Consider the following 13,484-nt stretch of genomic DNA (forward strand, 5'->3'; position numbering starts at 1 on the left):
CCTTGTTTTTGCTGTGCTTGGTGTAAATAACCTTCAGGCGCTGCACACCACAGCTTACTTTATGTTCAGCTGAATGAACCAGTCTTTGCGAGGCTTTTAGGTCCTGTTTTGGGATGTTTTCCTACCAAAGACAGTGTGTGTAAGAAGTGGACATAGTCCGCTTTTCAAAAGGGAAGCCAATACCAAGGTGTCTTACACCTGTTTTCCATGTAACGGCTGAACAGGTTATCTGACGATGTTGACCAGATGGAGAAAAAACTACTTTTCAATCATCGTATTAGCTCAGTGAGCCTTTTTCAATCACTCTTATGGGCTTAGCACTCAAATGCTAGTTTCAAGTCCTTGTCAATGAAGCACATTACTTATTTTGTACAATGTGTGTCCGCCCTATCATCCAAATATGGTCACTCCTAGTTAAAAATGTCAGCAAAGGGGGGCGCCATTGGCCTAGCAGTCTAATTGCGCCCCATATTCAGAGGCTATAGTCCTCGTTGCAGAGGTCGCAGGTTCAATTCCAGCCTCAACCATTTACTGCATGTCCTCCCCCACTCTCTTCTCCCCACATTTGCTGTCTCTCGTCAGCTGTCCTGTCCATTATAGGCAAAAATTTTATTTAATTTTATTTAATTAAAGATGATTTAACTTTTTTCGGGCTCTTTTTGTGTTTAACAGTTATGTCACTTGAGAGTCTGACACTTTGTTTGAATTAGTGTTCAATAAATCTGGGGATACGTTGGGCCATGAAGGAAAAGAAAGACGGACTTAAAGAAGCCTTTGAAATGGGACAGGCTGGTCGTGTTGCTGTGATGCTATCGGTCTTGAATGTGTCCTCTGAAGGTTGTAACTTCTGCATTAGTGCAACTTGTGTTTTCATGCCAGACAGTCTCCATAAAAGTCTGGCAAGTTCTAGTAAAACCCATGCCAAATTTAACTTTTCTTTTAACTTTTTTATCTTTAAGGAACATAATATGTTCTGCTGTTTTTCCCTTTTCCTTCAGAGAGAACGTAACAAGTCAAACATTTATTCCCAAAACCAAAAGAAAGAGGAAATTCCACCAGATCTGTGTTTGGTCCATCACGGCATTTGAGCTGATAGGTTTCCTTTCTAGTCAATGTGTTTACATTACATTACCCTCCACAGCAGATATGCAAGACTACAACACAAGATTTAAGCCAGACAGGTAGTCAGGCACCGAATCAAAATTAAAACATCCAGTCAGTTTTCAGAATTAAACACTCCTTGTTGACGCCAGATCGTATTTTAATTAGCTACAGCAACAAAAATGTCATGATGAGTGCAGCCAGGCCTAGAGACAACAGGTTAGAGGTTTACAGAGGCCAAAAAGGCAACATGGATGAAGAGAGAGTCATCAAGGAAGCAGAAAAACATTGATTCAGTAATCACCATGGGAAATCCTTGGTCTCGTGACTCCAGCTGTCCAACGGTGCAGCTCCATGTTGTGATCTGAAAATTCGGCCTGTTGGTGTTTATGGACGAGAGCACGGAGCCAAACTGCAGCAGAGCAGAGATGGACGGGACACAGATCTGGTGGAAGTCAGGCGTTACATGCAGTCATACATGCAGAAAGGACTTTATCAAATCAGCAGACCAAAAGTTTCCAAAGTCTCATCTAAATGTGCCATCTATTGCTTGTGATCTGGATTGTAGTGTATCACAGCTATAAATAAAAATCCCCCTCTTGTCCGCCATGGTATGTTTGTTGAAAATCACTGCAATGTTTTGAGTCAGAAGCATTTCCTCTTTTATGACAACAGACACCATGAAATAATGCTTATTGTTGATGTCCCAGATTGCTAAGAAATGTTCCACTTTCAGACGCTTTTGTAGCTACACAGAGAACATGTTGATGTGCTGTCACATCACATCAGGATATTTTACTTCCTTTGGCCAGTTTTCTGCGGAAACAAGAAACACAGAGACAGAAAACAATAAAACGGACTCTGGAAACACAGATACCTCCACAAATGCTGTTCAAATGTTTCACGGTGGATGTCTCATGTGAGTGTTTTTTAATCCTCAAAATTAATTTTAGATTCAAAAGGATGCAGCCGCTGTTCTCTGTCTTTGTCTCTTCCCATTGTATTTGTGTGTCCTGAATTAAACTTTGTCTAAGTGACCTCAATGAGTAGGGACACTGGAGGGGCTACAATATCATTTTAACAGCCTGTGATCTGATTCATTATGAGTGAAATGTGTCATCAAATACACTGACTAACTGGATAACAACTGTTATCAAGTGTAAGGAGCCACCAAAGAAATCTGAACACTAATATGGAAGTCTGACAAATGCACACACATACAGTTTGTCTTCTGCACACATGAAGCTATATTAACGTTATACACTGAATGCATTATACATGTGCAACTGTATGCATCCAATGTGGACATACACAAATAACAACCACATACTGTATGTGCTATGTATTATTCATTCAAAAAGCATGTAGACATGAAACATAAGTTTTTCCACGACAGAGTTTTCAATGTGCTTCCACTAAACATTTTGTGCTATTTGTGCATTTATTACACTGTCTTGTTATGATCTTAAGGTCAAATGTTTGTAACGCACCACATATGTTTTCACACATAGAAAAAAAGAAGTCATTTTTCTAAATCTATTTGAATAAAAAGACAAACACGCAGGACAAAAAAAATGGTCTCCCTCAAAGGTGTTAACATAACCTTACATAACGGCAAGGTCCGAGAGGTATCGAGGCTTGTCGAGCTCTGTGTGCCGTAAAGTCAGCTAAAGTCAGATTAACGGCACCTGGCGTGCATTCAGCAAGGCTCGTGCTGCCATTGGTTAAAGAATCAGCAGTTCTGATGAAGCCAACTCTTCTGAACATTTGAAGGAGTTTAATGAACAAATATTATTTACATTTCCTGTTTATTATTTTAAGGAATGTTAAAACCATCTCACACACCATCTTTTTTGTTTAAATGTTTTTTTTATTGAGGTAGCAATACTAAAACATTCAATGTTACAGATATTTTCCTTCTTTTCAGTTAAATGAAGAAAAAAAAAAACATACAAGTCAACAGATGTAGTGAGTAACACTGAAATAAAAATAAACAACAACAACAACAACAACATAGAGGAAAAATAATAATAATAATAATAATGCATTTTATTTATAAAGCGCTTTTCTGAAAACTCAAAGACGCTGCACAAAGTATAAAAACATCATATATAACAACAGAATAATAAAAACATGAATAAAATACATTTAAAAGCAATCATACGTTAAAAGCAGTTTTATAGATAGGTGGGTTTTGGTGAGTGATTTGAAGGTGGACAGGTTGGGGCAGTTTCGAATGTTAAGTGGTAAGGCGTCCCAGAGGGTGGGGGCGGCGACAAAGAAAGCTCTGTCCCCCAAGGTTCGGTGCTTGGTGTCAGGTGGTAGGGAGAGGAGGTGGGCGTTGGAGGATCGGAGGTTACGGGAGGGGGTGTGGTGATGGAGCAGGTCGGTGAGGTAAGAGGGGGCCTGGTTATGGAGGGCTTTGTGGGTGAGAAGGAGGTTTTTGAAATGTATGCGCTGTTTGATAGGGAGCCAGTGGGGGTTTTGGAGGACAGGGGTGATATGGTCACGGGAGCGGGTGTGGGAGAGCAGGCGGGCGGCAGAGTTCTGGATATATTGTAGTTTGTTGAGTTGTTTTGAAGGAAGGCCATAGAAGATGCTGTTACAGTAGTCGAGTCTGGAAGTAATAATGGCGTGGATCAGGGTTTCAGCGGTGGAAAAGGAGAGAGATGGACAGAGACGGGCGATATTTTTAAGGTGGAAGAAGGCGGTTTTGGTGATGTGCTTGATGTGCTGTTCCAGAGTGAGATGGGAGTACAAAATGATACCGAGGTTGTGAACATGTGAGGACGGAGTGAGGGAAGCATTGTCGATGGGGAGGTTGAAGTTGTTGGTGGTTGTGGTGAGGGATTTGGGGCCGATGATTATGAGTACTAAAACCACCCACCCACCCACCCTGTCGGGACTTTACTTCCTGCCACTCCAAAGGAGGCCATTAATGTTGTATCGTAATTAGTTTAGTTTGTTTTTTCGATATATTGAATATATTGAAGAAGGGGAACCCAAGTCTTGCCATATTGCCCTAGATTATTTGAAAGTGAGAACCAAATTCTCTCCATATGAGAGAGTTTTACCATTTCTTCTAACCATACTTTGACAGGTGGAGCCTCTGCTTTTTTCCAAAACATTAAAGGCACTATGAGGAGTTTTTAACTGACTGAGAAACTGACTGAAACTGATACCGATGCCTCTTTATGAACCCTCAAAAGCAAACAAGACCATCCACAACAACACTGATAGCTTCTCTGTTGTCATTTTTAATGTCTGAAACCGCTCTGAGGGAGTAGGTGTCCGCACAGATGATTGACATCTCGCTTTAGAAACACCCTGTTATGTCTATTTTCATTGCAAATAATCACACAGTGTGATAAATCTGTATGTTAAACACAACAGGATGAGGTTATTGTCTGAAGATACAAATTTTGCATGTACAGGATGAGAGATAAGAGGTATCACTTAGTCCGCAAGGGGGCCCCAGAACCGATACAAACCAGTAGTTCCTCACAGCAGCTTTAAGATGAGTTTTTTAGCTATTATGAGTCCATAGTACAGCAGTTGCTGCTGACTTTTATCTAACTGGAGAGTCTGATCAGAAACTCCAAACAGCACAAGAAGGGGGTCAGGTTTCAAAATTACGACACATCGTCTTTTTTAAAGCAGTTTTCCCTGTGTCTCTGGGTGTTACACACCGGTCCATCTCCAAACCGCTGCTGTCCGGCTCGTCCGCCAACACCCACCGGTTGGGTTTTTGGAACGCAGCATGGAGCAGGGCCGCAGGATAGCTGGAGTCATGTGGCCGAGGTTTTCCCATGGCAATCACTGAATCAACGATTATTGAGTGTTTTATCCTGAAAATTAACCGGATGTTTCAATTTTGTTTTGGTGCCTGACTTCCTGTCCCGCTCCATCTGCTCTGTGCTAATTGACGCGTCGTTCTCCGGTATCCAGCAAAAGTAGAAGCCTTACGTAGCTGATCCGTTGCGTTCCAACCTGCCGGATCAGAGACACAGTAGGAAAGCAACGGAGCGGATCCAGTGGGAGTTAACAGATTGACTAGAATAGAAACCTATCAGATCCGGTGCCGTGATGGATCAGAGACGGATCTGGTGGAATTTGGTCGCTAGACTCACAGCCTAAAGCCAAATATTCAGACAACAACTTATGTGTGTTTTGAAGTTTTCAGAGCTGCTGCAAAGATGAAATGTGTTTCTTTAAAGAAGTTATGTGGGTTACATCCTCTGTGTTCATGACAAACATTTTTCATAACAAACATATCTTATAAACTGGTCAGATTTGAGTTGTCCTGCTTCATGGCACATCATGTAAGTGGTAAAACATGTACTTAAATGGGATTTTCTTGGCTAATAAACTTAATATCTGCCTGTGATTCTATGGTAGTATGCAGTTATTTATTTGTTTTAGGAAATGTCAATTATTGCAGGCTAGGGATTTTTTTTTAAAAAAAGGAGACTACAGAAAAAGAGAAGCAGGGTGCAGCTTAAATAAAATCAATATTACCATGTTAATTTTTCGGACGGTGAACCAAGTGCAAACTCTAAAACAATGAGCTATTTCATTTTAATCTGCTTTAACTGAACTTTGAGCTCATTTTTAGTGTACACATGATGTCATCAGTTGTGCCATTTCTATTGGTCTTTAATGAACGTATGTCCTATGAAAGGCACACATGTGGTCACACTGTATGTATACACATATAGCATCATACACATGTGCACAATAATAACACTGCAGTTTGAACTGTTCCTCTTACAAAGACTGACAAAGTGACAAGGAGAATGAGATGCTGACTGGTGCAGGCTTACAGATGATTGACATCCTGTGCAAAGAGGATATGGAGGTGAGAAAGAGTCTATGAAGCAGAGTTGATTTACTTTTGACTCCTGTCACCATGCAGCTGTTAGGCCTGTCACCCTTATTCCCATCTATTGTTTGTTGCAGTAATGATGAAGCTAACTTAAAAATAAAGACAGAGCAAATTGAAATGACAGCCTGACCACTAGAACTATGTTCCAGCTCTGCTGTTTGGTTGAATTCAGAATAGAAGACTTGAGAAAATCATAAATTTATAATGGACCCTGCGCCGAGTCCTTCCCCCTGACCAGCAACTGTCCAAACACAGCTTAGCAACTGTAACCAGGCACGGCAGATCAGTCAAGCTTTGGATTTCTCAGCGTGTTGAAGCTGCCTGCATGGGGCTGTGGTGAGAGAGATACTCAGCATTTTAAAAGAGCGTGGAGGGTGGTGTCTTTTTTTAGTCCTTCCATAAAACCAAAACCACCACAGCAAACATGTTAAGGGATTAAATGGTGTGTTCGTGTGCCCTTAAGTTAGCTCCAATTGGGCACCAAGAGTAATAAGTTCACTTCAAGTGTAAGCGATCGGCATGGACTATCTTCAGAGTTTGAATTGCAGAAAGGCACAGGGAGGTGGGCATTTCAGATGCAGTTTAAATGCTGAAAATCTGTTCAGGGACTGAAGAGATATTGGTGTCTAAAGTTAAGAGTGTCTTGCCTGCAAATTGAAGGGTGTGGGTTTAACGGAGCACAGTATCAGTTGGCTATAAGCTGTAGGTGGGCGATTTAAAATAGCCAAAGAACATACATTCAGTACTTTATCTAAGCACACAAAAACATTGCTGGGAGCTTCAAACACTCTGGATGTCTCTAAAATGTGTCAAATGTGTCCCTGATTTTGGGGAAACATCTTTGACATGCCTGACAAACTGACGACTAACCTCCAGTACTGAATAAACTTTTCAACTTTGGAAAGGTCAGCAGATGGGTCAAAGATTCTCTATTACAAAGATGACACATAAGAAGCTAAAGGTACGATAGATGAGGAAATGGTGTACACTTCCTGTGTCCTAAGAGGACATGCTCTGCTTTACTCCTGTGCAAAGAGGACCCCTTGGTGCAATACTTAATGTGCGATACTTAATTCTTCAAAAGGATCAGGTGCAATATTTATGAAAGTGCAATATATGCTAGTCACTGACATTGACACTGACTTGAGTGGATGTGACGGTATGGACTGGCAGGTATTTTCTGTGTCTTCCTTTGATGTGTAACAGTCTGATGGACGTATGAACTCTGAACGCAGCCTTGGATGGTACCGTACAAATTTCTCTCAGGGGACAATAATATTTATCCTTATCCTTATCATTTAATAGTTTCATAATAACACCAATATTAGCACTATTTAATCAAAGAAAGACCAGGACCGACAAGGCTAACCAATCTGCAACAGCCCAAGCTATCTACGTCGGGAGAAACATGCTGCAAATTCAGAAATTATGCACATTTGTAAACACATGCAAAAAGGCCATAACACATGCATCAGCAGCAACGTGCTGCATATTAAAAGAAACAGGATGCAAAAGATGAAAAAACTGCATTGACAGTGAAAAAGCTGCAACAACCATGCAAGTCCAAAAATGAACAAACACAGAAAACACTCGCCAAAGAAACAACACAGCCAAAAGAGACATGCTTCATGGCTTCACGCTCTTAAAGCCATGAACAGCTTTTATAGGGATGTACAGAGCACACCTGCCCAATGCATATCACATTCTACAGCCATGAGTTGAAAGTTAACTTTGTTCTATGATAGCGTTGAGGTAATCAAATGTATTCTTTACCATGTGACCAGATGTCCCTCTGGAGTACTGCAACAGAAGTTTGGAATGATCCTTTTGGAAACAGCTTTAGAGATTCTCATCTTAAACATGACGTCAGAGGAAGGATGGCAGACGTGTGAATATGGAGGATTACAGCCTATATGAACACTTACAGTTTGCCTAATTCCATTATATGAAATGTACTCGAGGATATAGAGTTTGAAAGATACACAGAAAAAAAAGCGGAGCGTGGAAATTCAATATAAACTTTGAAATAGAAACGAGTTGGAACGCAGTTAGATACATCTGTGTTTATCTAACGCGTGAATGAATACATCTCTAAATTAATAATGCAGCACTAGAATGTAAGGGAAATCCTCGTGTGCATGTGGGTAAGGCTGAAATTACAACTAACTGATGCAAATCAAGTTAATAAAATCCTGATGAATGTATATGTAGTGTGCATGTCTGCAGTGTGTGTGTGTGTGTGTGTGTGTGTGTGTGTGTGTGTGTGTGTGTGTGTGTGTGTGTGTGTGTGTGTGTGTGTGTGTGTGTGTGTGTGTGTGTGTGTGTGTGTTAATCTGTGTCATGTGTGTCTGGTCCCGCACCCCCCCAGAGGACCAAAGTCTCCTTTGATATGGAACGAAAGGCCAGCGGTGGCAGCGAAAGACTAGCAGAGGCGAGAGAAAACATGAAAGCAGCCGTCGTAATTATGCTTAACCCTCACCCCTTAAGGAGAGATTTGGTGATGTAACATCACTCTGCCTTCATTTGGCTGATAAAACACCAGCATCTCGCTCTACCCCGCGTGTTAAAAAGACATGCAAACACACACATGATAGAGGAAAGAGGAGAAGTTGCAAAAAGCATGGCAGAAAGCACTTGAAATCCTGAAAGCGGCTTCTATAATCGCTCATTCTCTGTAATTAGACCCAGCCATTCACAGGGTGGGTTTGGACATGCAGCATCTCACCTCCTCCATCATGCTGCTAACACACACATGCATGTAATTGCACACACACACACACACACACTCATAGAGATGTACATGCACTCATTTATCTCAATACTGTAATAACGCTAATGATATCCCATGGGTGCCTCAAAGTATAAAGGAGGGACTGAAGACGGAGAGTGGGAGAGAGAGGGGAAGAGTGGGAGAGTAAGAGTCTTTGTGAACAGTACGCTCTCATCTCTGTTGGCAGGAACGCCATTTGTGAGTCTGTAAGATGTTTAAATAGAGACAGCAACTGACGCACACACACACACACACACACGCACACGCATGTGCACACAGGCCGAGTGTGTGCGTCGACTGGAAGAAGACAGAGACCGGGGGAATGGAGAAGAAAAGAGGATTTAAGCGACACTGGCAGGCTCTCGCACTGTTTTTAGGTCAATGACAAGAAGCCTATTCAACAGACACACGCACACACACGAGTAAAAAGTACTCACACACTCACAGTTATGTGCACACTCAAGATATGCGCACATACAAAATATACTTAGCTGCATTTACTGTCAGCGCTCAACAAAGAAGCTCTGTAACAGTACTAGAAAGGCTTGACAGATATCACACTCTTTTCAGCTGGTAGTCTTCCTCATTGTCCTCTGCTCCTCTTCCTCTGTATCTCTGCCTCTCTGTGTCCATCTCCTTCCTCTCTGTCTCCCTCTCTTAAAACATGAAAGCGGGAGTTTGCTAATGCTGTTTTCCACAATGACTGAGCTCCGTTTCCTGTTTTGTGTGGACACCGCGTGCTCCTGACCCGCCGTCTTGGCCCGGGTTCAAAGGGACAGTGTGTTTGTTTGTGTGTGTTTGTGGGGGGGTGTTGTACAGGGTAAGGCAGACAGATCAAAGGGGGTTGAAAACAGCCTGTCATCCTACCAGGAAGCACCGACCCTCATACATATTCACCTGAGGAGGTGTGTGTGTGTGTGTGTGTGTGTGTGTGTGTGTGTGTGTGTGTGTGTGTGTGTGTGTGCGTGTGTGTGTGCCTGATGGTTCGAGCGAGGCCAACTGCTTCCTGATCAGTTACCTGCACACAGAAGCCAATAAAGTCTGCTTTGTATCAATTATGCTCTCACTCTGAAGGTTAGCAGTTCTAAGAAGTCCTCATTAAAAATAGATGTCATTCTTGATAAAGGCTTTGCAAAAAAAAAAGGTTCTCTTTTGTACACGGAGAACAAAAAGTCCCACTGTGGTACAACCCCGCTGACAAGTGAAAGAAAGAGATACCTTTAAGCATCTGTTAAATAATGAATATATGAAATCACCAGACACTGGTGGAGGAAGGTGGAAGCTTAGTAACCAAATCTATGTGGATTTGAACAGGAGTAAGTGCTTGATTCATTGTCGAGTGCACAATAATGCCTATAGCAAGTGAGAGTTAGCAGTGTGATGGTGGAGCAAAGCTGTGGGACCCCTTATAATGTGAAGCATAAGTACAGACACTATTTAGCACTTGAAGGAACCCCATCTGAATACACATCTCATTATTTAAATGATTAATGGACAGATGCAAGAAATGAAAGTCACCTTTTGTTGGAATAATCTGGAGAATAACCAAAAAAGCTATTCTTATTTTGTAATGACTTAGGCTGACGGCACAAAGAGTACAAACAAATCAGTAAATGAGAGGCCGAACAATCAGAGAGAAGCCAAGAGAGGAGGAGACTTACTGTTGATGGTTCCTCTGGGAAAGCAGAAGTATCCAGTAAACCAAAGACGCTGTGGGTTTAATCCAGGTGCAAAAAAGGTGAAGATATAAAAAGAGTCAATCACAGCCTCGCAGGAAATCTGCACTCTGCACAGGAGCATGCTGAAAGGAAGTCCTGCTGGTTCTGCTTTTAAATGTCTCTCACATTTTGAAATGTTTTTACTCTGAGGTAAACTTTTGTGTTTTCTTCTCTGTGTTTCTTTCAAAGCCAAAACTTTATAATCCTTTAAATATCCACATTTTTCAGACCTTTCTTTTCTCTCCTCTCTGTGCTCCTCCAGTTTGGTGTGTTTACTCAGTTAAGGCCCCTCCCACGCCACAGGTGTCACTCGTTCATCTGCCTACCTCCAAGAGATTAAAGGGCAAATCTGCACTTTTTTTCTTAATCTAAATTTTCTTGTTCCAGTTTCGGCCAAAAAATATTTAATCTTTAGGAAATTAAGGATCTTTTTTCTTTTTCTACAACATAATAAGGAACAATAGACGTGAACATATTATTGTAACGTGAGGGTTCAATGTGTGGTGGTTGGGTCACTCTCTTAACAAAAAATAGCAGGATTGAGAGCACTTTACTGCAGCCAGACTCGATCTGCATAACATCAACACTTCCTTCTCACACAATCACGTCACAGAGCTGACCAATCTCAACTCAACTCAACTTTATTAAAAAGCACTTTAAAACGACCTCAGCCGGAACAGAGTGCTGTACATAAATAGACAAACAACGAAGGCATAAAAGCAATTAAAACACAGGATAATAAAACAATAAAAACAATAAAACAATAAATAAAAATAAACCATAAAACACTAAAACAGGAGCAGAGTCTCATCCAGGAAGAAAGCCAAGGAATAAAAATGGGTTTTAAGATGAGTTTTATCAGAGGCTAGGATGACCAAGCTCCAGGTGAACGTACTGAAAACCACAGAAGTTCATTGAGCATATTAGGTCCAACAAATGCTGTAGAAATGATTCTAACATTATAAATACGCAAATGATAACTTGTGTAAGCATTTATGTAAATGGTTAACTTTATAAATAATGTCAACTTATTTGAACCTTAACTCAAATACATGATTCAACTCAAATCATGAACTGACGTTTATGTTAAAGCTTACTTTATCAATCAATCTTTATTTGTATACTGCCAAATCACAGAGACCCAACTTCAAGACAAGGTAAGACTCAGTCTTACCCCACCATAATCCACCATGAGCATTGCACCACGCAATATTTAGCTAGTTACAGTGGCGAGGAAAAACTTCCTTTTAACAGGCAGAAACCTTGAGCAGAACCAGACTCATGTTAGACAGCCATCTGCCTCGACCGAGTTGGGTCTGGAAAGAGAGATAGAGGAGAATAAGAGACTTTATGAACGTCATATTTTAGAATTAAGATATCCAAGTTGTTTAGATATAGTATATGCAACATTTCTACATTTTTATTGATTAGAAATAGGGCAAATTGTGTTTAATAATCAGTTTTTATGTACAATATAAAGCAATACATGCCAACTCTGGTTCTCCATGTTGACTGGCCTGCAGTCAGTTACCACCCATTCCTTAAGCCCTGTAGTCAACTTCTTCGATTGATGTCTGTGGCGATTCGTACACTCCAAAATAGTGCTCTGCCATCTTTTGTGATGCCAGTTCCTGCAGACATCAGTGTGATTAGCTGCATCGTATGCATAGCTCGTCGGTGGTAGAACAAACACAAAGTTCTTTGGTGATGGTTTAGTTGTGTTTGACAAAGAGTGCATATACCTTTTGACTTCTCACCTGAGCCGTCTGGGAGTTTTTTAGTGCAACAACGGTGTGTGATCATGACAAGCTAAAGGGCACTGCTGTGGCCAAACTACAGTGTCGAAAGGGACAAAATACCATGTGGTTAAAAACATTTATCGGGTCACAATCAATGCATTAAAGCTGACAGCCCTAAAAATAAAAATAACAAGTTAATTGTTTTGTTGAATTGGATATATACATTTCTCCTTATCTTTCAAACAATTCAAACTTTATAATCCAAATATATTTCTCATTTTTATTGTTAAAGTGTTTAATTCGCTGCTACGGCTCCATATCCTATGTTTCTTCTCAAAACAGTTCATACACCATGATCTCCACTGCATGTGAAGTATCTTTCCAGTTTTTGGTGAAGTCATACGTGACATTATTTTTAGCATCGTATCTTTATTTGTCTAAGGGACGCTTAACCCACCTGAGAGTGTTTTAACAACAAACAACATCACACACAGGTGCAGCTGGCAGTAAATCTTTCAAAGCCTGCTGGACATCCTCCTGCCTGTTTAATAATCCATTTACACCAGAGGTTTCTCTGCTGAGTTCACACCTGAAGATTTTTAACCCATTTGCAATCATTTTCATCCTCCCAGGAGATTTTGTCAGAGTAGAGTCAGGGCTCTCCGGAGCAGCAGTTTATGGGACCTGTCTGGAAAACAGCGTCTTCTGGACTCACATTGAAATTGTTAGCTGTTTATTCAGAGAGGGACTTTTCCTGTAACAAACTGTTTTACCTGAATAAGCTTTAGAGGTGTGACAAGTTTTAACTTCACTCTATTAAGTGAGGAAAAAGAAATGGTTATGGTTCACTGGTGCTCTGCAGTGCAGACTCTGCAGGAGACTTCTCATCATCCGCCTCAAAAGCTGTCAAATATCACATCAGTGATACATTTAAAAATCTCCTGCATCAGCCCGTCTTACAAGAGAGTACACAGCTTCTTAAGGCCGATTTAACATTTGAAGATTTCTTCCGGCCCACTTCAAGGGTTTGGATGAGAGCTGATTGAATCAGGCTTTATGGGACGTAACCACTTTAATTAGGATCATTAACTTTTTTATAGTACACTTAATCTTCCAGGATGACAAAATTCACTCCCATTCTTCTATTCATTTGAAGATTTGTCCGCTATTGACGCCTTTATAATGTCTTTAACTTTCAAGAAGCACACTGACATGCAGTTGCAAGCTGCTCTGCTCCTTAAAGTGTTGCTATTAATAAAAGATTCTGCTGT

The 13,484-nt window shown here is 40.9% G+C and overlaps 1 protein-coding gene across 2 annotated transcripts in view; it reads right to left on the reverse strand.

The window, feature by feature from the left end:
- Window positions 1-10,762, reverse strand: part of elfn1b (extracellular leucine-rich repeat and fibronectin type III domain containing 1b) — a 201,049-nt gene extending 190,287 nt beyond the window's left edge. For both annotated transcript variants that reach the window (XM_034686910.1, XM_034686909.1), the window contains exon 1: window positions 10,418-10,762. The gene's annotated coding sequence lies outside the window, so the exon portion shown is untranslated. The remainder of the gene's footprint in view (window positions 1-10,417) is intronic.
- Window positions 10,763-13,484: the final 2,722 nt, after the last annotated feature.

The sequence above is a fragment of the Notolabrus celidotus genome, chromosome 7 (genome assembly GCF_009762535.1).
Source record: "Notolabrus celidotus isolate fNotCel1 chromosome 7, fNotCel1.pri, whole genome shotgun sequence".
NCBI classification, from domain to species: Eukaryota; Metazoa; Chordata; class Actinopteri; order Labriformes; family Labridae; genus Notolabrus; species Notolabrus celidotus.